The sequence below is a fragment of the Pongo abelii genome, chromosome 4 (assembly GCF_028885655.2).
Source record: "Pongo abelii isolate AG06213 chromosome 4, NHGRI_mPonAbe1-v2.0_pri, whole genome shotgun sequence".
NCBI classification, from domain to species: domain Eukaryota; kingdom Metazoa; phylum Chordata; class Mammalia; order Primates; family Hominidae; genus Pongo; species Pongo abelii.
In genome coordinates this window covers 15,620,039-15,647,702 of record NC_071989.2, presented here as the reverse complement: position 1 = coordinate 15,647,702, position 27,664 = coordinate 15,620,039, and the positions used below count along the sequence as shown (strand labels likewise).

The following is a 27,664-nucleotide window of genomic DNA, read 5'->3' as shown; positions in this document are numbered from 1 at the left end:
TTCCAACAGGTCTAAGGTCAGGATAAGGTGGGAAAGGGGATGAAATTGGATTGAAAGCTGTTTTTCTTTCCAATTTAAACCACTCTCCTTTGCCCATCCTCGCCTTGGGGCTTTGGTACCGGGGAGCAGAGAAGAAATGAAGAATCCCAGTGGTAATGGAGGAAGATGCTTGGATGGGTTTGGAGTGGTCAGGGCAGGAGCACATGCAAGAATGGCTGAGCATATGCGTGTCAGGGCAAGGTGGGGATTAGAAGGGAAGCACCTTTAAAATATGAAAGACGTTACTGGCTTTCTTATTATTTTTATTGATGTCTTCATTCACAGCAACCATTAAACCTACCTTTAGAGCAACAAATGAGTCAGATAGTTCATAGTCTCCTGATCTCTGACCATGTGCCCCTGTCTTTGTATTTGCCTTACTAGTTCAGAGACTAGTTCAGAGTCTCTATCTTCTCCAACACTGCATTCTCTCTTCTTGTGGTAGAAATTACAAGCCAGTGGTCCATGGGCCAAGTCTAGCACGCAGGTGGGTTTTGTTGGGCTTGGCTTTTTGTTCCCTTTAAATGAGAACCCAAATAAAACCAGGATATTTCATATAAAATCCAAGCTTTTGGCTTCTTTTGAAAAACTGGAATGTCTCACAACTTTGGCCTCAATATTCTTACAAGGTACAACCAGCTGAGACAGAGGAGCCTCAGCGCTCTAATTCCATCTAAGCCCTACCACTCACATAATGTCTGCAGATGCACTCAGGCAGGCCAGCTCCACTCATAGAAGCCATCTGCTTGACCCCATTAGGCAATAACCACCCATCTCCATGAAAACTGAAACTCAACACACAGAGATGACCTAATCAAGATAATTTCTCCATCCCTGCTAACTTAGGTCCTCTTCAAAGCTCACCAAGCGGTAAATGCTCCAGTCCTCATGTCCTCAACAGTCTCCTGGGCTTCAATCCAAATATTTTTTCTTTCCTGTTTCTTCACCATTTTCTTCTTCACGGATTCTCTCTTATACACATAGAAAACAGTTTTTACCATCTTAGAGGAAAAACAATGCTCTCTCTTTGACACTTCATCTCCCTCAAGCTATCCACCTCCTCTTTCAGCACCAACATTCCTGAAAGAATAATTGTCTTGCCCTTTGCAATTCTTTACCCTCCAACCACGTTCAAACCACTGGCCCCAGAAGACATTAGAAACCACTTTCACTAAAGGCAAAAAATGGCCTTCTATCCCTCAACCCAACAGACAATTTTTATCCCTCACTATATTAGCCTTGTTGCAATATCTGGCACAGATGACTACTGACTTCTATTTTGAAATTATTTTATTTCCTAGCTTCCAAGGCAGGACTGTCTCCCTGTTCTTATTCTCACCTTTAAACTCTTGTTTTCCAATTTTACTGGAGATTTAAAATATTTTTAAACATTTTAACGTAAAATACTACATGTCTTCTAGACTTAAATATCATTTCTCTAATTCTTTCCATATCCCTTTGAGTCAGACCTAGTAACAACACGTTCATTTTTTAAATGATAAAATATCCTTAAAGAGGTTGAATACGTTTTACAAGGTAATCATTCAGAAGAGGCAGAGTTGGGACTCAAATCTTGGTCTTTTATGAAACAACACCCCTGCTGTTAAGTACCACTCTGTCCTGCCTCTCCTTTCTCAAGCTTGTTGGTGACTTCTAGGTAGACCTCAGTAATTTTCTCTTCTCATATTACATGTTTCCCTGTGCAATCCCAGCAATGCCCATGGGTTCATCAATTGCCTCCATGCTGATGTTCTTAAACCAATGAACTTCCATTCTAGGCATTCCTTTTAAGAACCAAATTAATGTATTATCCCTCCTGTTCTTTATTTACATTTATCTTAACATTTACATGGTTTCATTTAGCTTACAGTGGTATATGACTATTTTCCAGTAGAACAACAAAATCCTTGAGGAAAGTATATTCTATCATCTTACATCCTCTCTGCCAGCCTGGTGCCTGGCCCATAGATATTTAATGAATATTGAATGAGTGAATTACAGGATATCTAATGGCTATCTGTGCATCACTAATTAGATCCTCCAAAGCCCCATCTCCTACTGTCTGTATCTCAAACTCAAGTTGCTTCGAATTTTACTCTCAATCATTTAAGATACTCTGACTCTGTCCTCTAAATTCCTTATCTCAGAGAATAATAACCAGCCAAAAATCTGAGTCTCAATGAGTTTCTTCACTCCCTTCCATATCAAATTGATCAAAACGTTCAGTTAATTTACTTCCCAAATAATCCACAACCCACCTGCCCACTCCCAGGTATTCATGGTATCATCTATCATTCCATGTAGGATAATTGCAATAGCCTACTCACAGGCTTCCAGTCCCTTCCAATCCATTCTGGACAATGTTATTGGGGTGCTTTCTTTATTTCTCTTTCTTTCTTTTTCTCTCTCTCTCTCTCTCTCTTTGTTCTTTGCCATGCTCAAAGTTCTTCAAACTTCCCTATAGCCTACACAACAGAATGTACCTCCTTAATCAGGCATATACTAAGGCTTTTTATGATGTGGCCTTTGCTTTCTTGTCCAGCCTTCTATCCATCACACCTCTTCTAATACATCACATTCAATAGTTCTTGGCTCCTCCCCTTCTTCATGAATTCCCTCCCACATCTTATCTCCCTAGAAGATCTTATATGTTCTTAAGAGTCTCGGTGCAAGGATTATATTCTCTAAGCAGCCCTTCCTATCTCCTCTACACAGATTTAAATAATCATTATAACTACTGCTTCACTTGCATATTATTTCTATTTTAATGATGATTATACTACAAAGTACATAATGACTTATTTGTCTACTTCTCCATGAGGTTTGTAGAATGCTGAATGTTAATGTTCCATAATTATAGAAAAGATTGATGAGCAAGTTCTTTAGTAGTGATTTGTGGTATTTTGGTGCACCCACCACCCAAGGAGTATACACTGAACCCCATTTGTAGTCTTTTATCCCTCATCCCCCTCCTGCCCTTTCCCCTGAGTCTCCAAAGTCCATTGTATCATTCTTATGCCTTTGCATCCTCATAGCTTAGCTCCCACTTATGAGTCAGAATCTAGGATGTTTGGTTTTTCATTCTTAAGTTACTTCACTTAGGATAATAGTTTCCAATCTTATCCAGGTTGCTGCAAATGCCATTAAATCATTCCATTTTATGGCTGAGTAGTATTCCATCGCATATATACATCACAATTTCTTTTTTTTTTAATTTTTTTTCTTTTTATAATAATAATAATAATTATTATTATTATTATTATTATTATACTTTAGGCTCTATGGTACATGTGCGCAACGTGCAGGTAAGTTACATATGTATACATGTGCCATGCTGGTGCACTGCACCCACCAACTCATCATCTAGCATTAGGTATATCTCCCAATGCTATCCCTCCCCCCTCCCCCCACCCCACAACAGTCCCCGAAGTATGATGTTCCCCTTCCTGTGTCCATGTGTTCTCATTGTTCAATTCCCACCTATGAGTGAGAATATGCGGTGTTTGGTTTTTTGTTCTTGCGATAGTTTACTGAGAATGATGATTTCCAATTTCATCCATGTCCCTACAAAGGACGTGAACTCATCATTTTTTATGGCTGCATAGTATTCCATGGTGTATATGTGCCACATTTTCTTAATCCAGTCTATCATTGTTGGACATTTGGGTTGGTTCCAAGTCTTTGCTATTGTGAATAATGCCGCAATAAACATACGTGTGCATGTGTCTTTATAGCAGCATGATTTATAGTCCTTTGGGTATATACCCAGTAATGGGATGGCTGGGTCAAATGGTATTTCTAGTTCTAGATCCCTGAGGAATCGCCACACTGACTTCCACAATGGTTGAACTAGTTTACAGTCCCACCAACAGTGTAAAAGTGTTCCTATTTCTCCACATCCTCTTCAGCACCTGTTGTTTCCTGACTTTTTAATGATTGCCACTCTAACTGGTGTGAGATGGTATCTCATTGTGGTTTTGATTTGCATTTCTCTGATGGTCAGTGATGGTGAGCATTTTTTCATGTGTTTTTTGGCTGCATAAATGTCTTCTTTTGAGAAGTGTCTGTTCATGTCCTTCGCCCACTTTTTGATGGGGTTGTTTGTTTTTTTCTTGTAAATTTGTTGGAGTTCATTGTAGATTCTGGATATTAGCCCTTTGTCAGATGAGTAGGTTGCAAAAATTTTCTCCCATTTTGTAGGTTGCCTGTTCACTCTGATGGTAGTTTCCTTTGCTGTGCAGAAGCTCTTTAGTTTAATTAGATCCCATTTGTCAATTTTGGCTTTTGTTGCCATTGCTTTTGGTGTTTTAGACATGAAGTCCTTGCCCATGCCTATGTCCTGAATGGTAATGCCTAGGTTTTTTTCTAGGGTTTTTATGGTTTTAGGTCTAACATTTAAGTCTTTAATCCATCTTGAATTGATTTTTGTATAAGGTGTAAGGAAGGGATCCAGTTTCAGCTTTCTGCATATGGCTAGCCAGTTTTCCCAGCACCATTTATTAAATAGGGAATCCTTTCCCTATTTCTTGTTTTTCTCAGGTTTGTCAAAGATCAGATAGTTGTAGATATGTGGCATTATTTCTGACAGCTCTGTTCTGTTCCATTGATCTATATCTCTGTTTTGGTACCAGTACCATGCTGTTTTGGTTACTGTAGCCTTGTAGTATAGCTTGAAGTCAGGTAGAGTGATGCCTCCAGCTTTGTTCTTTTGGCTTAGGATTGACTTGGCGATGTGGGCTCTTTTTTGGTTCCATATGAACTTTAAAGTAGTTTTTTCCAATTCTGTGAAGAAAGTCATTGGTAACTTGATGGGGATGGCATTGAATCTGCAAATTACCTTGGGAAGGATGGCCATTTTCATGATATTCATTCTTCCTACCCATGAGCATGGAATGTTCTTCCATTTGTTTGTATCCTCTTTTATTTCCTTGAGCAGTGGTTTGTAGTTCTCCTTGAAGAGGTCCTTCACATCCCTTGTAAGTTGGATTCCTAGGTATTTTATTCTCTTTGAAGCAATTGTGAATGGGAGTTCACTCATGATTTGGCTCTCTGTTTGTCTGTTATTGATGTATAAGAATGCTTGTGATTTTTGTACATTGATTTTGTATCCTGAGACTTTGCTGAAGTTGCTTATCAGCTTAAGGAGATTTTGGGCTGAGACAATGGGGTTTTCTAGATATACTATCATGTCATCTGCAAACAGGGACAATTTGACTTCCTCTTTTCCTAATTGAATACCCTTGATTTCCTCCTCTTGCCTAATTACCCTGGCCAGAACCTCCAACACTATGTTGAATAGAAGTGGTGAGAGAGGGCATTCCTGTCTTGTGCCAGTTTTCAAAGGGAATGCTTCCAGTTTTTGCCCATTCAGTATGATATTGGCTGCGGGTTTGTCATAAATAGCTCTTATTATTTTGAGATATGTCCCATCAATACCTAATTTATTGAGAGTTTTTAGCATGAAGCGCTGTTGAATTTTGTCAAAGGCCTTTTCTGCATCTATTGAGATAATCATATGGTTTTTGTCTTTGGTTCTGTTTATATGCTGGATTACATTTATTGATTTGCGTATATTGAACCAGCCTTGCATCCCAGGGATGAAGCCCACTTGATCATGGTGGATAAGCTTTTTGATGTGCTGCTGGATTCTGTTTGCCAGTATTTTATTGAGGATTTTTGCATCAATGTTCATCAAGGATATTGGTCTAAAATTCTCTTTTCTTGTTGTATCTCTGCCAGGCTTTGGTATCAGGATGATGCTGGCCTCATAAAATGAGTTAGGGAGGATTCCCTCTTTTTCTATCGATTGGAATAGTTTCAGAAGGAATGGTACCAGCTCCTCCTTGTACCTCTGGTAGAATTCGGCTGTGAACCCATCTGGTCCTGGACTTTTTTTGGTTGGTAAGCTATTGATTATTGCCACAATTTCAGCTCCTGTTATTGGTCTATTCAGAGATTCAACTTCTTCCTGGTTTAGTCTTGGGAGGGTGTATGTGTTGAGGAATTTATCCATTTCTTCTAGATTTTCTAGTTTATTTGCGTAGAGGTGTTTGTAATATTCTCTGATGGTAGTTTGTATTTCTGTGGGATCGGTGGTGATATCCCCTTTATCATTTTTTATTGCGTCTATTTGATTCTTCTCTCTTTTTTTCTTTATCAGTCTTGCTAGTGGTCTATCAATTTTGTTGATCCTTTCAAAAAACCAGCTCCTGGATTCATTTATTTTTTGAAGGGTTTTTTGTGTCTCTATTTCCTTCAGTTCTGCTGTGATTTTAGTTATTTCTTGCCTTCTGCTAGCTTTTGAGTGTGTTTGCTCTTGCTTTTCTAGTTCTTTTAATTGTGATGTTAGGGTGTCAATTTTGGATCTTTCCTGCTTTCTCTTGTGGGCATTTAGTGCTATAAATTTCCCTCTACACACTGCTTTGAATGCATCCCAGAGATTCTGGTATGTTGTGTCTTTGTTCTCGTTGGTTTCAAAGAACATCTTTATTTCTGCCTTCATTTCGTTATGTAGCTAATAGTCATTCAGGAGCAGGTTGTTCAGTTTCCACGTAGTTGAGTGGTTTTGAGTGAGATTCTTAATCCTGAGTTCTAGCTTGATTGCACTGTGATCTGAGAGATAGTTTGTTATAATTTCTGTTCTTTTACATTTATTGAGGAGAGCTTTACTTCCAAGTATATGGTCAATTTTGGAATAGGTGTGGTGTGGTGCTGAAAAAAATGTATATTCTGTTGATTTGGGGTGGAGAGTTCTGTAGATGTCTATTAGGTCCACTTGGTGCAGAGCTGAGTTCAATTCCTTGGTATCCTTGTTGACTTTCTGTCTCGTTGATCTGTCTAATGTTGACAGTGGGGTGTTAAAGTCTCCCATTATTAATGTGTGGGAGTCTAAGTCTCTTTGTAGGTCACTCAGGACTTGCTTTATGAATCTGGGTGCTCCTGTATTGGGTGCATATATATTTAGGATAGTTAGCTCTTCTTGTTGAATTAATCCCTTTACCATTATGTAATGGCCTTCTTTGTCTCTTTTGATCTTTGTTGGTTTAAAGTCTGTTTTATCAGAGACTAGGATTGCAACCCCTGCCTTTTTTTGTTTTCCATTTGCTTGGTAGATCCTCCTCCATCCTTTTATTTTGAGCCTATGTGTGTCTCTGCACTTGAGATGGGTTTCCTGAATACAGCACACTGATGGGTCTTGAGTCTTCATCCAATTTGCCAGTCTGTGTCTTTTAATTGGAGCATTTAGTACATTTACATTTAAAGTTAATATTGTTATGTGTGAATCTGGTCCTGTCATTATGATGTTAGCTGCTTATTTTGCTCGTTAGTTGATGCAGTCTCTTCCTAGTCTCGATGGTCTTTACATTTCGGTATGATTTTGCAGTGGCTGGTACCAGTTATGCCTTTCCATGTTTAGCGCTTCCTTCAGGAGCTCTTTTAGGGCAGGTCTGGTGGTGAAAAAATCTCTCAGCATTTGCTTGTCTGTAAAGTATTTTATTTCTCCTTCACTTATGAAGCTTAGTTTGGCTGGATATGAAATTCTGGGTTGAAAATTCTTTTCTTTAAGAATGTTGAATATTGGCCCCCACTCTCTTCTGGCTTGTAGGGTTTCTGCTGAGAGATCCGCTGTTAGTCTGATGGGCTTCCCTTTGATGGTAACCCGACCTTTCTCTCTGGCTGCCCTTAACATTTTTTCCTTCATTTCAACTTTGGTGAATCTGACAATTATGTGTCTTGGAGTTGCTCTTCTCGAGGAGTATCTTTGTGGCGTTCTCTGTATTTCCTGAATCTGAATGTTGGCCTGCCTTGCTAGATTGGGGAAGTTCTCCTGGATAATATCCTGCAGAGTGTTTTCCAACTTGGTTCCATTCTCCCCGTCACTTTCAGGTACACCAATCAGACGTAGATTTGGTCTTTTCACATAGTCCCACATTTCTTGGAGGCTTTGCTCGTTTCTTTTTATTCTTTTTTCTCTAAACTTCCCTTCTTGCTTCATTTCATTCATTTCATCTTCCAGGGCTGATACCCTTTCTTCCATTTGATCGCATCGGCTCCTGAGGCTTCTGCATTCTTCACGTAGTTCTTGAGCCTTGGTTTTCAGCTCCATCAGCTGCTTTAAGCACTTCTCTGTATTGGTTATTCTAGTTATACATTCTTCTAAATTTTTTTGAAAGTTTTCAACTTCTTTGCCTTTGGTTTGAATATCCTCCCGTAGCTTGGAGTAATTTGATCGTCTGAAGCCTTCTTCTCTCAGCTCGTCAAAGTATTCTCCGTCCAGCTTTGTTCCGTTGCTGGTGAGGAACTGCATTCCTTTGGAGGAGGAGAGGTACTCTGCTTTTTAGAGTTTCCAGTTTTTCTGCTCTGTTTTTTCCCCATCTTTGTGGTTTTAACTACTTTTGGTCTTTGATGATGGTGATGTACAGATGGGTTTTTGGTGTGGATGTCCTTTCTGTTAGTTTTCCTTCTAACAGACAGGACCCTCAGCTGCAGGTCTGTTGGAGTACCTGAGCCTCCTTGAGCTCCTTGAGCTGTGGTGCCTCCTTGAGCTGTGGTGCGCTCCACCCAGTTCAAACTTCCAGGCTGCTTTGTTTACCTAAGCGAGCCTGGGCAATGGCGGGCGCCCCCCCCCAGCCTCGCTGCCGACTTGCTGTTTGATCTCAGACTGCTGTGCTAGCAATCAGCGAGACTCCGTGGGCGTAGGACCCTCTGAGCCAGGTGCGGGCTATAGTCTTCTGGGGCACCGTTTCCTAAGCCCGTCGGAAAAGCACAGTATTCGGGTGGGAGTGGCACCCCTGGAAAGGGAACTCCCTGACCCCTTGCGCTTCCCGAGTGAGGCAATGCCTCGCCCCTGCTTCGGCTGGTGCACGGTGCACTCACCCACTGACCTGCGCCCACTGTCTGGCACTCCCTAGTGAGATGAACACGGTACCTCAGATGGAAATGCAGAAATCACCCGTCTTCTGCGTCGCTCGCGCTGGGAGCTGTAGACCGGAGCTGTTCCTATTCGGCCATCTTGGCTCCTCCATACATCACAATTTCTTTATCCACTCGTTGATTGATGGGCATTTGGGCTGGGTCCATATTTTTGCAATTGTGAATTGTGCTGCTGTAAACATGCATGTGCAAGTATCTTTTTGTATAATGATTTCTGTTCCTCTGGGTAGCTATCCAGTGGTGGGATTGCTGGATCAAATGGAAGTTCTACTCTTAGTTCTTTAAGGAATCTTCACACTGTTTTCCATAGGGGTAGTACTAGTTGACATTCCCACCAGCAGCATTGAAGTGTTCCCTTTTTACCATATCCATACCAACATCTATTTTTTTTTTATTTTGATTATGGCCATTCTTGCAGAAGAAAGGTCGTATTGCATTGTGGTTTTGATTTGCATTTCCCTGATCATTAGTGATGTTGAGCATTTTTTCATATGTTTTTTGGCCACTTGTATATCTTCTTTTGAGAATTGTCTGTTTATGTCCTTAGCCCACTTTTTGATGGGATTGTTTGTTTTTCTCTTCCTGATTTGTTTGAGTTCTTTGCAGATTCTGAATATTAGTCCTTTGTCAGATATATAGATTGTGAATATTTTCTCCTGTGTGGGCTGCCTGTTTACTCTGCCAACTGTTCCTTTTCCTGTGCAGAAGCTCTTTAGTTAAATTAGTGAAACAGAATAGAGAACCTAGAAATAAACCCAAAATACTTATAGCAAACTGATCTTTGACAAAACAAACAAAAAATAAAGTGGGGAAAGGTCACCCTATTCAACAAATGGTTCTGGGATTAATTGGCAAGCCACAGGTAAGAGAATGAAACTGGATCCTCATCTCTCACATTATACAAAAATCAATGCAAGATGGATCAAAGACTTAAATCTAGGATCTGAAACCATAAAAATTTTAGAAGATAGCATCAGAAAAACTCTTCTAGACATTAGCTTTGGCAAAGACTTCATGACCAAGAACCCAAAAGCAAATGCAACAAAAACAAATGCAAATAGGTGGGACTTGATGGTTATTTTTTCTCATTGACTCTTACAACAATCACATGGTGTGGGTAGTAATGTTTCCTTTAATGTTTTGACAGATGATAAGATTGGTGAGCTTCATAAAAGGAAGCACTTGAATCCAGGTCTTGTGATCATTAACCTCACATCATTTCCATTATATCGTACCACATTTGAAGCATTAAGCAACATTAAGCAGTCAGACTCATAGTATACCTTAAGCATTAAGCATTGAGAACCAAGTGCACTAGAAAGGATTCATATCAGAGGGAAAATAAAACAATGGTAGAAGATAATTTGTTTAAAGCCACTCTCCTCTATGCAAAGAGCAGTCCACAGAATAAACCCAGTTGATTGACAACATGAATTCCATTGTATATAATTAAAAGCTATGTGATCATCATCAAGTCAAGGTGGCTTGAGAACATAGAAAGTAACTACATTCAACTCTGTACTGAATACCTCTCTTCTTCCTTTGTCTCTCTGTCTCTGCACTTTAAGATCATCTGTATGTATATAGAACAAAGGTAATGGAAAGCATCTTGCTTTTGTATCAAGAGAACATGTGACATGATCAAAATGCAGGGTGAAGGAAACACGAATTTCATTCAAAATCACACATTTTCAGTTAATTCTTACTTTCCATCATTGAATTTTGTCTTGTTTGTTTTTATAATGATTAGATGTTTTGATGTTTTCTCCTAGCACACTTCCTTGTATCTAAGTCTTTATGGTTTTTTTTTTTTTTTTTTTTTTTAACAAAGGCAAGACAGGTAATGACTTTTTCAATTTAAGTATGTGTTAGCTTTCTTTGTTAGAAATGCTGAAAACTAAAATAGTAAAATTTTCATGGCTACTTATAGATAGTAATAGCCATGTGACACAATTCTGGATAATTATTTGTTCATGGAAGTCAGTGGGAGAATTTCCAAGAAAGCTTTTTAAGAAAGGAATAGACTCAGTTGCTGTGGCCCACTTTGCCTCTTTAGCTTTTTCTCCTTGTCTCTTCTGCTCCCTGAAAGGGAAAGGAAAGGCTTGGAGGCATGGCTGCCATCCTGCCACAGTGAGAACAAATGCTTCTTGCTCATGATGACAAAGTAGAAAAGTAGAAGGAGCCTGGGCCCCTTGTGACATATGTAAGCAACTATATTAATCCTGAACTCACCTATTTAAGACTTATTATCACATGAAATAATAAATCTAACTTCCTATTTGTTTATCCATGAAACTGGATTTTCTGTACTCGCAAATGAAGTCATTCCTGATACAAATGCTCTTATGCAAAGAGCACTCTTTCTCTTTACAACTGAATAGGAGAGGATAAATTTCAGGACTTATCCAAGGTGTCTACTTGCTACTCCTTTGGAAAGTAAAGCAGTAGAACTAGATGAACTAGAAGAATTATTGAGACTACTTCTTCATTTTAGAATTTAGGAAATTAGAACTCAGAATGGTTTAGGAATTTTTTCAAAACCGCTCAACCACCGAAGCTTGAACAAGGGTCCTAGTATCCTAAATCCCACCTTGGTGTGCTTTTTTTGTAAATTTGAAATTAAAGAGAACTTTTGACTCTGAGACCATCAAAGTCCTCATTAGAGCCTTGCTTATCATTAATATACTTTTGCAGACTCAAGGTTACAAAGTAGGTGTTAAGAAGGCTTACAAGAAAGATAATAATTATTAGGGGTGGAAAATCCAGCACATAAGGAAAATTGCTAATTAACCCAATATTTTTAAAGCCTATGGAAAAGTGAGGTGAGACTTAATTAAAAGTGGAAGATAAGCTCTATTAGAGCACAGGCCTTCTTTGCTTTGTCTTTGCCTCTATTTCTGGTACCTAGAACAACTCCATAAATGTAGAGGATATTCCATAAATGTTAACTAAATGAAACAATTAATAAAGGAATGGCAAATAACCATACAGAATATAGTTTTCATAAGACTAAGAAAAAAATCATCTTCCTAACACATAAAACATTTTAGGCTAGTTACACAGGAAGGCATTTATGACAGTGAGCAATTACATATATTGACCATGAGAAAACTGCAAAAAGGGTCAGAGAGGAAAGGAGATTAATCACAAAGGAATTTAACAGGCAGTAGATTGCTCAACAGTAACAATGGAAGATTGACCGTGGTGAATTAATATCTCTAAAATGCTGTGGGAAAATAGCCATTAACTTAACTATCATTCAAGAATGAAGACCAAAAAATAGATCTTTTCAAACGAGAAACAAAAACAAGAGAATATGCCATAACATACAATGCACTTTTTAAAAAGTGTACTATAAGCAAATAAAATGAATCCAGCAGGGAGGGTGGAGATCCACTAAGGAGAAGGAGCAAAGAAAATGGTAAACACATGGTTATATCTAAACAAATACTATTTCAAACAATAATAATAATACTTGCTCTTAGAACTCTAAAAAGATCGAAATGGTGCACTAGCTAGCAATAACACTTAAGAGGGACTGGTTAGTTTTAAGCTATTCTAAGGTCCTTGCATTATGTGAAAAGATAATGAAGATAATGATTAACTTTAGGCTGTGTTAAATCAATTACTAATGTTAACAATTTAAGGGTAACCACTAACATGATAGAAATACAATGTGTAAACTCCAGGAAAATAAAGAGAAAACTTGAATTTAAAAATATTAATTAATTGAAATGGCAGGAGAAGGGAAAAACAAATTCCAGGTTTATGTGTTATAACAGACAGTGCATTAAAACACAGGCAGGTTGGAGTCAAGGCATGGGGAACAGATATACCAGGCAAAACCAATCAAAATAAACCTAGTATTGCTATTTAGTAACAGACAAAATAGGCTTTATGCCCTAAAGCATTCTTAGTGATAAAGATTTACCATGAAGAGATATATATATATATATATATGTATATATATATATATTCTGTGTGTATATGTGTATATATATATCTGTGTGTATGTGTGTATATATATATATACACACACACACAGAGATGCTATTATGGCCACTTAACGGCATAAGCTCCCCATATGCACATCAAAAATTGAGACTCACAAAGAAAAAGATTCACAAACAAAAAATAACACCAACACAGTGGAAAAAGAGAGAGGTTACAAACAGTTCAAATAAAAGAGCAGCAGTGAAGCACACAGTTATTTAGCATCTACCAAATTGATAATTCCATGTAAAAGCCCAATTTCATAATCAATTTAAAAATATAAATTTAGCCATAATGTTTCCCACCCTTGTCTTCATTTTTACTAATAAATTAAATATATGCCTTATTTTAAAGTGTAATGCATACTTACTTTTATAATTTCTGTTTTTAATATGGAAACTACAGATTTTATATTCTCTTCCTGTTTAGCAATTTTGATTTTGTTATGTTACATTCCTTTTGTTTTTGACTGTACTTTATCTACCTTGTCTTCTTGTTTTCTAATAGTCTGACTTCTTGATACTTGGCATGAGTTATTTTCCCGATGCTAGGCAGTATTTTGTTAATATTAGAGTCAGGTTACCCGCCTTAGACATCATGGGTATTTCCTGTAGACTGTACTATTTAAAAAAATATATAGTCAAAAAAAGAGAAAACATTTTGAATGTTTATTGGCCTTGAATATTTGATAAAATATACACATTCTTGGGAAAATATAACTTATCAAAGCTGAATCAACACAAACAAAACCTTTAGTATCTTTGTAACCTTTAAATGAATCAAATCAATAGAAATATAGCTTTCAAAATACCACCAGGTCCAGAAGCAAGCAAGTTCTATCAAATATTCCAAAAGGAAATTATTTCAGTCAGTCTTATAAAAACTCTCCCAGAGAACAGAAAATTAGAGAACACTTCTCAATTTATTTAATGAAATTTGTATTACTTTGATTCCAAAACAAGATAGAAAAGTCTTATCTACAGAATTTTGTAGCTAAACTACAAAATTACAGACTAAAATTCAAAATCATTAACAAAATACTGGAAGCTGTATCCAACCATGTAATACAAATAAATCTCGTTACTTGATAGCCCAGATAATCCAGGGAATAGGCAGTGAGGGTTTTCAACGGTGTCTGGGCTATGTGGAGTTGAGAGGCCAAGTGAGTAGAGCTTAGAGATTCCAAAGTCCCTTCCATGTGTTATATCTCAGACCACCTTCATGGCGGGTTTCCTCCCTCTCACTTTAAAGTCGAGAAAACTGACACTCAGCCATGGGAAATGATCTTCCCAAATTAGAGAACTAGTATGTAGTAGAGCTGGGATTCAAATTTCAGTCCTCTGATTCCATGTTTAGTTGCTTCATTTACACAGCCATATACTAGTAAAGGTTGAATAGCCAGCTCTCTAGGAAAAGTGCCCTAACTTGTAGCATTTGCTGATTTCTGTGGTATGAATGCTGTGATGGCTGATTTCAGGTTACCGTATGATGTCACTGAACACAGAGTTGGGAAGAGATGCACAGAGTTGGCTCTAGGAGCCGAGGGACACTGGCTCCAGCACAGCGCTGCCTGCCAGACTTAGTCCTGGTGCCTTTACTATCTTTATTGATTCATTCTTGCTTGTTTACTGGAGATGGCTGACTTGCTTCTTTAGCAGGTAATAACCCACAGGCATCATTTATTTAATAAATATTTATCAATTATCTATAATATGTCAGTCATTTTTTAGAACTAAGAGCAGTAAAAACAAAACAAAAACAAAAGCAAAATCTTGTCCTTGGGGGTACATACCTTGTATTGTAGAGAGAAACAGAAACTAAAATAAAAAGTAAATTACATAATATATCAGAAGGAGATAATTGCTATGGAGAAAATCAAGTGAGAAAGTTGGATAAGAATGACTGAATACTGTGTTTCGATTTTAACAGGCAAGGAAAGTCTTACTGGGAAGGTAATAAAGAATCCAGGCATGTGGGTATCTGATGAGGAGCCTTCTAGGCATAAAGTGGAGCAGATGCAAAGACCATGGGCATTATTGTCACTGATGTATTCAGTGACAGCAAGGAAGATAAGCACGACCAGTGAAGAGTGAGTGCTGCCAAGAATAAATATGAGATGAAGTCACAGAGGCAATGGACACATGTGTCACCTTGGGCTTTGAGGCAATTGAAGGTCTTCAGATTTTATTTGAAGTGAGGTTTCCATGTAAATTCTTCTTTATCAATTTTTTTCTTATATACCACATGTCATTTCAATATACAGTTTATTTCTTCCGTCCTTTGGGGAAAAGTTTTCTGTAAACTTATTTCTGTTCCATTAGTATGGTTCTCTAATTAAAGGAAACCAATTATTCCTATGTTGTATCATTTCTGCCTTCCATCTTTTTCATCGACTCTGTGATTATTCCTTGTCTCCTTTTTTTTTCTAAATTCAGAGTAATTATCTCAAGGATTTTCTCTTTGCCATTACTACATTCCTTTCCCTTTATGGTTAACTTGGTGACTCTGTAATGTTTTGTCTAGTTCTCAGTTTTATCTCTTTATTTCACTTTCCATGTTAACATTATTCTAACTTTTTAAAAAAAATTCATCTTTAAGGCCTGTTTTATTGAATGAATTTTATTCCATTTTTCTTCAACACTTGTGGGAAATCTGCTTCTTTTTCTTGGTCTGTTTTCTTCCAAACTAAGTCCATTTTGTTATGCCTGCTGCATCTTTTTTTCCTTCCCTTCATCCTTCCTTCCTTTCTCCCCTTTCTCCCATTTAAAACATTTTGCTTTAATACATTTGCATATTTGTCATGACTTTTTTTTCACCTTGCTTATGCAAAATATGCAGAACTTATGAGCTCTAATATGGTATAAGTGAATTATCTTCCATTTCCTTCTAATCTTATATGGGATTGATTTGTCTTTTCCCACTCAAGCTATGCTTTCAGGTCTAGGAACTGCTGTCTATTTACTTTTTTGAAGTTTCAGTGTACGAATTGGTGAGTGTAAGGGCCTAGTTGGTTGACTCATCAAAAGGGACATGAACTCTGCTTTCCCTTCCAAAATCCCATTAAAAATCCTGCACAGGGGCTCATTCCACCCACCATGGATGTAGACTCCTTCCATTCTCCCAGTTCAGCAAGGGACCAGAAAACTGCAAACCCTCACTGTCCTCTCTGGCTTTGCTCTGGTCTTATAGTGACATGTAGGTGTTTCATACTTAAATATTTTTCTAATTTCCCAATATTTCCTACTCATTTCATTGACTCACATTTCTCCACATTAAAGAATAGTGATATATATTCATAAGATTTTATTATCATTCTTTCATTGGTATTGCTTCTGGCTGTTGGTCTTACTGTGGCTTAAGCCCACGTAGAAACATTTCGAGTTTTTTCCTTGGCTTCACCTTTAGAAATATTTGTCATAAAATTTGGTATTTTTCCTGGTTTGATTGCTACTAGCAAATTTTTGGCTGCTTTTTTTTGGTTAATTTTTTAAATTTTATTTTGTTTAATATTGGAAAAATGTGTGTGACCCTGAATTACTTGCTGCCTTTACCCAGATATTTATTAATTATTTTTTACTAAAAGTATTTAGACAAGAAGTTATAATATTATTCTACATAATAACTGCTGTATGTATCACCAGATAACCAGTGATTATTAGAGATGGTGGCTTCACAATTACTTTTATTACCAGTATAGAAGAATTTCAGAGATAAGTAATAAAGTATTACCCCCAAATACCTTGCATTCATAAGATGAACATATTCTGGGACTCTGATGTACAGTATGGTGACTATACTTAATAATGATATAGTGTATATTTGACATTTGTAAGAGACTAGATCTTCTGTTCTCACTACAAAATAAAAAAGGTTCTTATGTGACATGATTGATGTGTTCGTTAACTTGATTGTGGTAAATATTTCACAGTGTGTATGTATATAAAATCATCATGTTGTACACCCTAAATATATACATTTTTGTCAATTATACCTCAATAAAGCTGCTAAAAAAGAAAAAGAATAGTGTTTGCCCACAGGTCTTTCTCTTTTCTTCTTGTTTGAGAAGAATCTGTTGTGCTCAGGACTGGGAATGTGGATATACTGGGCCCCTATAATTGACAAAAGAGATAGATAACTGCTAAGCAACAGCTCCCCTTTCTCCTCCCCCTCAATCGCCGTGTTTCAAAACAGTCCAAAGGATATTTCTCATTACAATGACCCTCCTCATTTCCAAGTAGTGTAATAATACAGCAGATATTGCCCATCTATCTAAGCTAGCTGATGGCCTCTAAGGCTCATGGTCTAGTGTATTGGTCTGCTCAGCTTCTCAACAATTTCTCTTAACAGCTTATGAGAAAGGACAAAGAAAATAAGAGTGTGTAACTAGGCTGCACAAGGGAAAAGGAACTGTTTATTGAATTCAACTTATTAAATAAATTTTCTCAATATCACTACAAAACTTTGAGGGCTTTTCCATGGGGTGTAGAGTGCATCTCCACTTGTCAGCCTTCCCGGTTTTAATAGGTGGCCTCTAGGTGTCTAGTTCTGAGCACATTCATCTTGAATATGGGTCAGTTAAACTTACATTTTTTGGTGATTGATGAATATCTATTTAGTACTCTTGGTATTATTAGGCATCTTTCTGAAATGAGAGTTGCAAAATGGGCAATTTCCTAATCAGAAACACACAGCAATAACTCCAGTTCTCATATCATTTCAGGTCATATGTTAAATGACAGGGCTGAGACCTCTCCACAGCACATCTGATACTGGGATCGATGAAGATCAGATGTGCAAATCACACTGGGCTCTGGAAAGCCCTAGACTGTGTCATTCAAGGTGGGAGGATTTGCTTCTCTGGTAAGCTGTGGAAAGATCCTCTGTGGATTAAGACCTTTCGTTTCTCTTAAAGGATGAATGGATATAATAAGTCCCAAGGATTCAATAAACCTTTATAGCCTTAGTATAGCAGAGTGTCCGTCAGCCAATTCTGTGATTTTACTGTGTTTGTCTTTTGCAAAAATCCATGTGAAACCTCAAATGTTCCTTTTACAAGTTCTTTTGTTACACACACATGTTTTTGGTTAAATTAGTGGTGGTTCAATCTGGAAAAGATATCTGTAATTAGAGTCTTATTTTTGAAGTTTAAAAAGGTTGGGGGGAAGCACATATTCTATCAACTTTTCCTCACAGAAAAACTTACTCTATCTTCAAAAGCTGTGAGCCAACACAGCAGTTTCTAGGATCCTCCAGAAGGAAAATTTTCACTTACTGCCATATTGTCAGAAAAAGAGTAGGCTTCTGAAAGTTTTAAAGAGTTTTTTTTTCTCTCCTCAAAACTCAAGTATGTACTTGTTAAATAATAATTCACATAATTTGTAGAGTGTGTTAGGTTTCAAGACCCACTTATGAAACCAGTAGTTTCACTTATGTAGGATAGGTATTATTATTATTATCATCATCATTTTTTTAAATAAAGAGAAGAGTAGAAAATGCATGTGCCCTGCCTTCTGTTGAACTAAAAGAGATAAGGTGAAAACTTAACCTCATGATGTAGAAAACTAATTCCTATTTCTTTCTCTTATGGATCCAAGCATCAAAAGATATCGTATGACAATGTCTCAACAGGCAGATGGCAGAAATATCACAACTCTAGCATTCCCTGAAATATTAGTGGACTACAGAATCGTGCAGTCCAGGTAAAGAATCAGGCTACATTACAGGCTGTGCCACATTCTTAGCAACTGAGAAGGAAGATACTAGAGAAGGGGAACACAGGGGTGAATTCTTTTTCTACTTTAAACAAGTCTTGACACAGCTTTTTCTCTAATTCCCAACATAACCATCCTGCCACTACTTCCCTAATACCGTAGCTTGCCTAAGATCGATCAAGCAGAAAATGGGTATCTTACGTCTTAAGCAAAGGTAAAGAGTATTATTCTCTATGTTCTCTATGTCTCTGTTTTCTGTCTTTATCTGGAGCATGCTCTTTCATGCCCTTTACACTTAATTCTTCAATTGTAAAATAATACATAATAAAAAACTAAATATACCCATAAGATTTTATTCTATGATCATATTTATAAAACTCAAACATATTTGAAAACATTGAAACTACTTTTTAAAAATATATGCAAGGTTGGCATCTATTTATCATTTTTATAAAATATTAAACCAAATTTTTAAAGCAAGAGAAATATTCCTCTATTGAACTTATATCATTAGTTGAGATGAGCTATGAGGTTAATAAAATTTACACCATGATGAAAATAAAGCTCTATAAAAACTCTCAAATAAATTTCTAATTTCAGAAATCCCTCAGATAACACAATTGCATTTCTCAAAAGCTGAATCCTATTTAAGTGATATTTATTATAAAATACTGGTTATTATTATTAGTACAAGACTATATTGGCCCATAAAGGTATTTTTGTGGATATATATTTTTTTGTGTTTAAAGCAGGATTTCTCAATCTCATCACCAACAACATTTGGGTCAGATAATTTTTTGTTTCAGGGAACTATCCTGTGCCTTGTAGAATGTTGAGCAGCATCCCTGAACTCTACTCTCTAAATACCATGGGACCCTAAACATACACAACTGTGAAAATGAAAAACATCTCCAGATATTACCAAATGTCCCCTTAGGGGCAAAATCATCTCCCATTGAAGAATAACTGGCTTAAAGTATACAAGAATACAGTAGTTCTAATATTCACTAAGCCTAATAATCTAACATGGAGCTACATACTCAATTCACCAAATATTAAGTAAACCTCTGGCATATTCAAGGCACTGTGGGGGATTGCAATGATGAGTATAACAATGTCTCCTGCTCAGGAGTATATAATCCCATAGGCAGGAAGAATCAAGTACAATAGCCCCCTTAGCTGTGGTTTCACTTTCTGCAGTTTGTTACTCATGGTCAACCCTGGTCCAAAAATATTAAATGTAAAATTCCAGAAATAAACATTTCATAAATTTTAAATAGCCATTGTTCTGTGTAACATGATGAAATTTCATGTTGTTCTGCTTCATCCCACCGGGGATGTGAATCATCCCTTTGTCCAGTATTTTCATACGGTCTATACTACCTACTCATTAGTCACCTAGGAGCCCTCTCAATTATCAGATCAAAAAAAAAACAGTATATATAGGGTTTGATGATATCTGCAGTTTCAGGCATCCACTGGAGGTATTGGAATGTATCACCCATAGATAAGGAGAAACTACTGTATACAAACAACAAGAACAAAAGCAAAGTATGATAAATGATACAAACATATGCAACTTCATGAAATTAAGTAGCTGTTCATGCCTAGAAAGAGAATTGTTCACATAAAGATTGTTTACTAATAGTAGGAAGGAGATAGTTACAATAAGTGGTAAACAAGAAAGAGTTTTTAAAGAGTTACTTCCCAGATACAATGGGAATACAGGCATTGGATAAATGCCCTCAGTCCAAATGGGAGAAATTGGCCAAAACAAAGGGGCTACAGGCCCCATGCAAGTCTCAAACCCAGCAGGCCAATCGTTAAATCCTAAAACTCCACAATAATCTCCTTTGACTCTATGTCTCATACCCAGGGAATGCTGATGCAAGAAGTGGGCTCCTAAGACTTTGGGCAGCTCTGCCCCTGTGGCTCTGAGGGGCACAGCCCCCATGGCTGCTTTCATGGGCTAGCATTGAGTGCCTGCAGCTTTTCCAGGTGCATGGTGCTAGCTGTTTGTAGATCTACCCTTCTGGAGTCTGGAGGATGATGGCCCTCTTCTCACAGATCCACTAGGCAGCCCCACAGTGGGGACTCTGTGTGGGGGCTTCAACACCACATTTCCCCTCCACACTGCCCTAGTAGAGGTTCCATCCTTGCCCCATAAGGGCTCCATCCTTGCCCCAGACTTCTGCCTAGACATCCAAGTGTTTCCATACATCCTCTGAAATCTCCAAACCTCAACTCTTGCCTTCAGCCCACCTGCAGGCCCAACACCACATGAAAGCTGCCAAGGCTTGGGGCTTGCACCTTCTGAAGCAATGGTCCAAGCTGTACCTTGGTCTTTTTTAGCCACTGCTGGCTGGAGTGGCTGGGACACAGGGTGCCATGTCCTGAGGCTGCACAGAGCAGGTGGGACCTGGGCCTGGCCCAGGAAACCATTTTTTCCTCTGAGCCCTCTGGGCCTGTGATGAGAGAGGCTGCTGTGAAGGTCTCTGAAATGCCCTAGAGAAAATTTCCACCATTGTCTTGGCTACTAACTTTTGGTACCACTTTACTTAGGCAATTTTTTGCAGCAGGCTTGAATTTCTCCCCAGAAAAGGGGTTTTTCTTTTCTACCACATGGCTGGGCTACAACTTTTCCAAACTTTTATGCTCTTTTCCCCTTTTAAATATAAGTTCCAGTTTCAGACAATCCCCTTGTGCACACATGAGTGTACACTTTTTAAAACAGCCAGGTCATATCTTGAATGTTTTGTTGGTTAGAAATTTCTTCTGCCAGATACCCTAAATCATCTTTCTCAAGTTCAAAGATCTCTAGGGCAAGGATAAAATGCTGCCAATCTCTTTGCTAAAGCATAGCAACAGTGATATTTACTCTAGTATCCAATAAGTTTCTCATCTTCATCTGAGATCACCTCACCTTGGACTTCATCACCCACATCACTATCAGCATTTTGGGCAAAACCATCCAACAAGTTTCTAGGAATTCCAAAGTTTCCCACACCTTCCTGTCTTCTTCTGAGCCCTCCAAACTGTTCCAATCTCTGCCCATTACTCAGTTCCAAAGGCACTTCCACATTTTCAGTTATCTTTATAGCAGTACCCCACTCTCGGTACCAATTCTCTGCATTAGTCCATTCTCACACTGCTATAAAACACTACCTGAGACCGAGTAATTTATGAAGAAAAGAGGTTTAATTGACTCACAGTTCTGCAGGCTTAACAGAAAGCATGACTGGAAGGCTTCACAAAAGTGAGAATTATGGCAGAAGGGGAAGGGGAAGCAAGGACCTTCTTCACACGGCAGCAGGAGAGAGAGAGCAGGGGGAAGCACTATATACTTTTAAGTGATCAGATTTTGTAAGAATTCACTCACTATCGTGAGTACAGCAAGGGGGAAATCCACCCCCATGACCCAATCGCTTCCAACCAGGTCCCTACTCCAATTTGACCTGAAATTTGGGTGGGGACACAAATCCAAACTATATTACCAGCATAACAGATAAAATCCAGGTTGGTGGACATAGTTTTAGGTCTGCTGACCAAGTGGACAGGTTTTCGTCCACACATTTCATCCTCTACAGAGGGGAAGAAGAAGAAAACTCCTCCTCTCTGTGAAGACAGCTCTCATAACAAAGAATGGTGAAGCTAAGCTTAGAATGCACACCAGCTATTATTCTGACATTCCTCCATCAGGTAATTTATTCCATGTCCTCAGTTAGAGAAAGTAAAGACATTGGAAGAAACCAAGAAAATCTCTCTTCATAGAAATCAGGAGTGAGGGAAAGACATACATCTCTAACCATCATAAAGTTAACTTGTTCTGTTTTCTTATTCTTATATGGATGTGAAGCACCAGAATTATTCCAGATCAACTTTTGTGGACAGTGAACAAAAATGTATTTTTACAAAATACTATGATCTACAAAGTCATTTCATACACTTTTTTTCTATTTAACTCTCACAAATTCATCAGGTGGTTTATTATTAAATGTATTTACATGTCCTATCCATGGCCATATAACAAACAGGTAAGCCAGGAATCTATGCCAAATCAATGGATTCTAAATCCAGGGACCCTATAAATATATACAACTATAATTTTTCTATATATGGTAACAAATCTAGGCCTCCTTGAACTGCAGAGGGAATGTACTGAGCACCTTCTATACTCTTGTAACAGAGGTATGGACCAACCCCTTTGGAATGAACGAAGATTGAGGGAGGGCATCAACAGGATATACATTCCATCTGCACTTTTTGAATAAGTAGTATTTAATGAGGTCTTTCCAAGTAGAAGAACTGACAAGAAATCACAAAAGATGCTTGACTGGTGCCGAGGAAGACCCTGTAGAAGATGAAGCTGGCCAACTAGACTGGAGCCAGATCTTGAAAGTTCTTATATGACAAGCTAAAAGTTTCCACTTTATTTTAAGATTTGGAGTAACTGAAAGCCACTCTAGAATGTTTAGAGGAGGGTTGGAAGAAAAAGAGACTAGGAATAGAGGGCTTAGGCAAGAGAATATTTGAACATGCCAGTGACAGGTGGTGAGTGGTAACAGATGGTGAGTGGATAAGAGGAAAGAGACTGGACAGCTATTTCTGAAGAAGATCTGACAGTGGATTTGGGGGTGACTGGGTATGGAGAATGAGAGTGTTGAGGCAACACAATTCCATTATGTGGGGCAATTTACACAGCAGGAGACACAGGTTTGGGCAGGAAAGGTGAAAGGAGTAAAATATTAGTTAGAATCTATTAATATAAAGTCCCTAAAAGATGAGCAAGTTGAGATTTGCATGGAGAAAATGGAAACATAGGTCTTGACCTCAGAGGAGGGCCCAGGTCTGGAAAGAGTGACTGGGGAATAATAACATCTCGACAGTTATTGAGCCAAGAAGGTGACTGAGAAGGAGCAGGTGGAAAACCATAAAATTACACTGTAAGAAAGTCAGTGGGGGTGAGGATGAGTGGGAGAAGGCTACCAGAAATAGTTAGGGACAAGAGTGTGGAAAATTGCAGAAATGCCAGGTAAGGTGGGCTCTGGGAATAAGCTGTCAGATGATTGCTTTTCATTCTCTCTCTTCCAAGCTTTGCCAAAGAGATCCAAGATTCTCAATAAACTTATGTCATTTCTCTGCAATACCACGGCTGGTTTTCTAAGTCAAAGTCCAAGGCATGACATTTTCTTCATTCTGCAGAAGCTTCTTTCTTCTTTATTTATTCAACCATTGTGGAAGTCAGTGTGGCAATTCCTCAGGGATCTAGAACTAGAAATACCATTTGACCCAGCCATCCCATTACTGGGTATACACCCAAAGGACTATAAATCATGCTGCCATAAAGACACATGCACATATATGTTTATTGCGGCACTATTCACAATAGCAAAGACTTGGAACCAACCCAAATGTCCAACAATGATAGAATGGATTAACAAAATGTGGCACATATACACCATGGAATACTATGCAGCCATAAAAAATGATGAGTTCATGTCCTTTGTCTGGACATGGATGAAATTGGAAATCATCATTCTCAGTAAACTATCGCAAGGACAAAAAACCAAACACCGCATGTTCTCACTCATAGGTGGGAATTGAACAATGAGAACACATGGACACAGGAAGGGGAACATCACACTCTGGAGACTGTTGTGGGGTGGGGGTAGGGAGGAGGGATAGCATTAGGAGATATACCTAATGCTAAATGGCGAGTTAATGGGTGCAGCACACCAGCATGGCACATGTATACATATGTAACTAACCTGCACATTGTGCACATGTACCCTAAAACTTAAAGTACAATAATAATTTTAAAAAATAAAATAAATAAATAAATAAATAATTAAAGAGCAATTTTCTCCTTAAATTGACATCAGTGGATAGGCAATTGTTCAAAATTCAAAACTATTTAAAACTAATTACTTCCTAAGATGAATTCACCTATCTTAAAGGGAAATAAATACAATTTTTAAAAAAAACTCTTTACTACTTTTTTTCTAGAAATGAATGTGCGGGTGAAAGTGAAAGCAAAAGTCAGACTATAATGGATTGAGAGTGAATAGAGGATGATGAAGTAGAGAGTTCTGAGGAATTTTTTGGGTGAAAGGAAGAAGCAATGATATAAGCCAGTAGCTCTAGAGCATGGCAGATGACACTGAGGTGCATGCTCCTTTAGACAAGGAGAAAAAAGTGGCTGAATGATATAAATGGTCATGACAAAAAAGAGCTTTCTCAGAAACAAAAGTCCAGAGTTCAGAATGTCCCTCCGTAAGACCGTGTTCACAACTCTGGCCCCGTTCCTATTTAACTTGACTGTATTTGCTATTCTACTTAGACACTTTTCTTTAATCTTGTAATTCATCCATTAACAAAAAGACCAATCACCTTCTATTCTCAATCATTAACATTAATAAAAGAAAATACTGTGTTTAAGGAATTTTCTTTGGTGTAAAGAACTATATTTAAACCTTTCAGACTAAGTTCTATGCAGTAGAAATATAATAAAGTCCCTAAGGTAACTCATTACACTAAAAAGAGTTGTTGCTTTTCCTAGAATAAGTCAATTAAGTGGTTTCTTTAAAAGATGAATTTTAACAACCTTCTCCAAAGAGCTGGAGATGATCATTTGCCAAGTTACAAACATAATGGTGTTGAAGAATTAAGTCACTTTGGCTTATACAATTTTTTAAAAAATGCCTTTCTGGGGAAATTTGGGCCTAAAATTAGAGGAAATATATAGATCAGACAAACCCACTGAGAATGGCAGAGCCTGATTTCCTCTGCTTACTCATTCATAGATTCCCTAGCTTGCTTACTTTTTTGTTTTGGGTTTAAATTTGGGATATAGCTACCTAAAAGTTTCCACAAAACACATTACTGATGTTTCTGTGTGTGAGAAAGATATATTTTTCCCTTCTGTTGTACCATCAACTTGGCTCCACGTCTTGAAATTCAAAACCTCATCTACTCATTGTTGCTATGTTTTTCTAGTCCTATAATATAGCAGATTAAAGACTAAACCTGTGGGAAATGTGAAAATTAATCTTACTTGAAAAACAGTGAATTAAAAAGTACTCTGCTGAGCATTTCTAAAGCACAAAAACCTGTCTAGAATAATGAAATAAAAGCAGAAGGAATTGAACTCTTGAGAGATGTGGGTAATGTAATGAAAATAGCTGAAAATAGATGGAGGATGGAAACAGAAGAATGATACAGAGCTTAACCTTCTGTCAAAACATTCTGAATTCAATATGTCCCAACAACAAGCATACGAGACAGCAGTTTATGGCCTGTTGCCTTTTAACGTTTTATTGTGTTGAATTAATTCAACAAGCATCAGTTGAATACCCACCAAACATACTCCAGTTGCACTGAGGAATTCAAAATAAAAATTTTTTTTGGCCTTCAAAAATCTTACAAGCTAGTTGCACATGCTTTAGGATTAATTTGTATTTTCATTTCCCTCTTGATTTGCTTTGCTAATTTTTCTGGTATTAAATGTGTACGTCAAACCCTTTTATTATTATTCATATATATATATATATATTATGATAAATCATTTATCGGCAAACATACTGCACATTGGGTTCCTCAAAAGCCCAGTGGTCTAGGATGGTCTTCTTTGTTCTATCCAAGGGAACAGTGTGATAGGCATGCTTGAGGAATACATGAAAAAGAAAGAATGAATGAACAACTGAAGAGAACTCAATTCAAAATTAATGTTAGAAATTCTAAGACAAGCTAAACACTTAAACATTGCTTATTGCCAGTGGAAAAAAACTCAATCAACTTGGTACATACAATCCTACTTCTAACAAACTTTCCTGAAACCAAAAAATATGTATTTAACAAACAGCTTTGCATTCTTCTTCCCATATTACATTATGTAACCAGAGGTTTCCAATATCCCCTTCAAACACTTTCTTGTGCAAATGAATTTTCATAGTTGCAAAGTCAGCAGAGCCATGAATGTGTTCAAAATATAGCTAACTGAAGCTGTGGTTTCTAGAAATCACTGCAGTGGTATATGACATTATTTTGAAAATTATTCTGAAAATAATGTATTACCAACTTACACAAATGAAACCAAAGAGAAACCATCTTCTCTCTGCCTCCAAGAAGCCATTCATCTTCACGTGAGGTGACCATCTTACCTTCCATTCTCCAGTTTTCATAACTCTTCCTGGGCACTGGAAGTAATTAAGAAATCTCCCCTTTCCTCTTGAGCAAGATTTCTGTCTCCATTTGGCCCTTATTAACTGCCCCAGGTTGCTGAGAAAACTCACTCCAAGTCAACCATGTATAAACAAGAGCTGAAGGTATTACTTAACTATAAAAAAAGATTTCCTGTCATGATTTTATGTGAGTTCATCTAGCTCTATTTATTACATTTCAGTAATATATTCTTAAGACAGGTTTGAACCTTACAAATGGATAGATAGATGTACAAATGGACATATAAGTATTCTAAAATCTTTTCAAAGGCTTGATTGAGTAGTTTAATTTAAACAAATTTAATTATTCAAATACATCTAATGTTACTAACTCTGCCATTCTATTATATTGAGCTGTGGGGCTTTGCTTACTATGGTCTGAATTTTCTGCAGAAGACAGACTCCTGGATAGAAGTATTGAAAGCTTGTTTCTGATATTTATTGACTTTCAGACTTCACTTCTGACTTCACTTCTAGACTTCACATCCCAATCTCATACCTCAAGCAAAACTCTTAGGTCGGCCTCCTGCTCCTTCACCCTTCCCACCAGTAAACACATTATCTCACGAGAACAAGAAAACCACAGGTATCAAAATAGTACTATGGCTGAGAACATAGCTGGGTCAGCAGGAGCTGGGAGCAGCCTCTCCCTATGCTGAGCAGTGAGGAAAGAGATCAAAGCCCATGCAACATCCAAGTAAAAGTTCCCACTAGGGGGTTTCCTGCACATAACCTTCTTGGTTTAAAATAACTCACCTGGGACCTGTA

General features: G+C 37.7%; 1 long non-coding RNA gene across 1 annotated transcript in view; it reads left to right on the top strand.

The window, feature by feature from the left end:
• LOC134761482 (uncharacterized) overlaps positions 1 to 27,664 on the top strand; it is an 88,778-nt gene that overhangs the window by 10,773 nt on the left and 50,341 nt on the right. Inside the window, exon 2 of the long non-coding RNA XR_010140152.1 lies at positions 17,687 to 17,805. This is a non-coding gene — a long non-coding RNA (uncharacterized LOC134761482). The remainder of the gene's footprint in view (positions 1 to 17,686; positions 17,806 to 27,664) is intronic.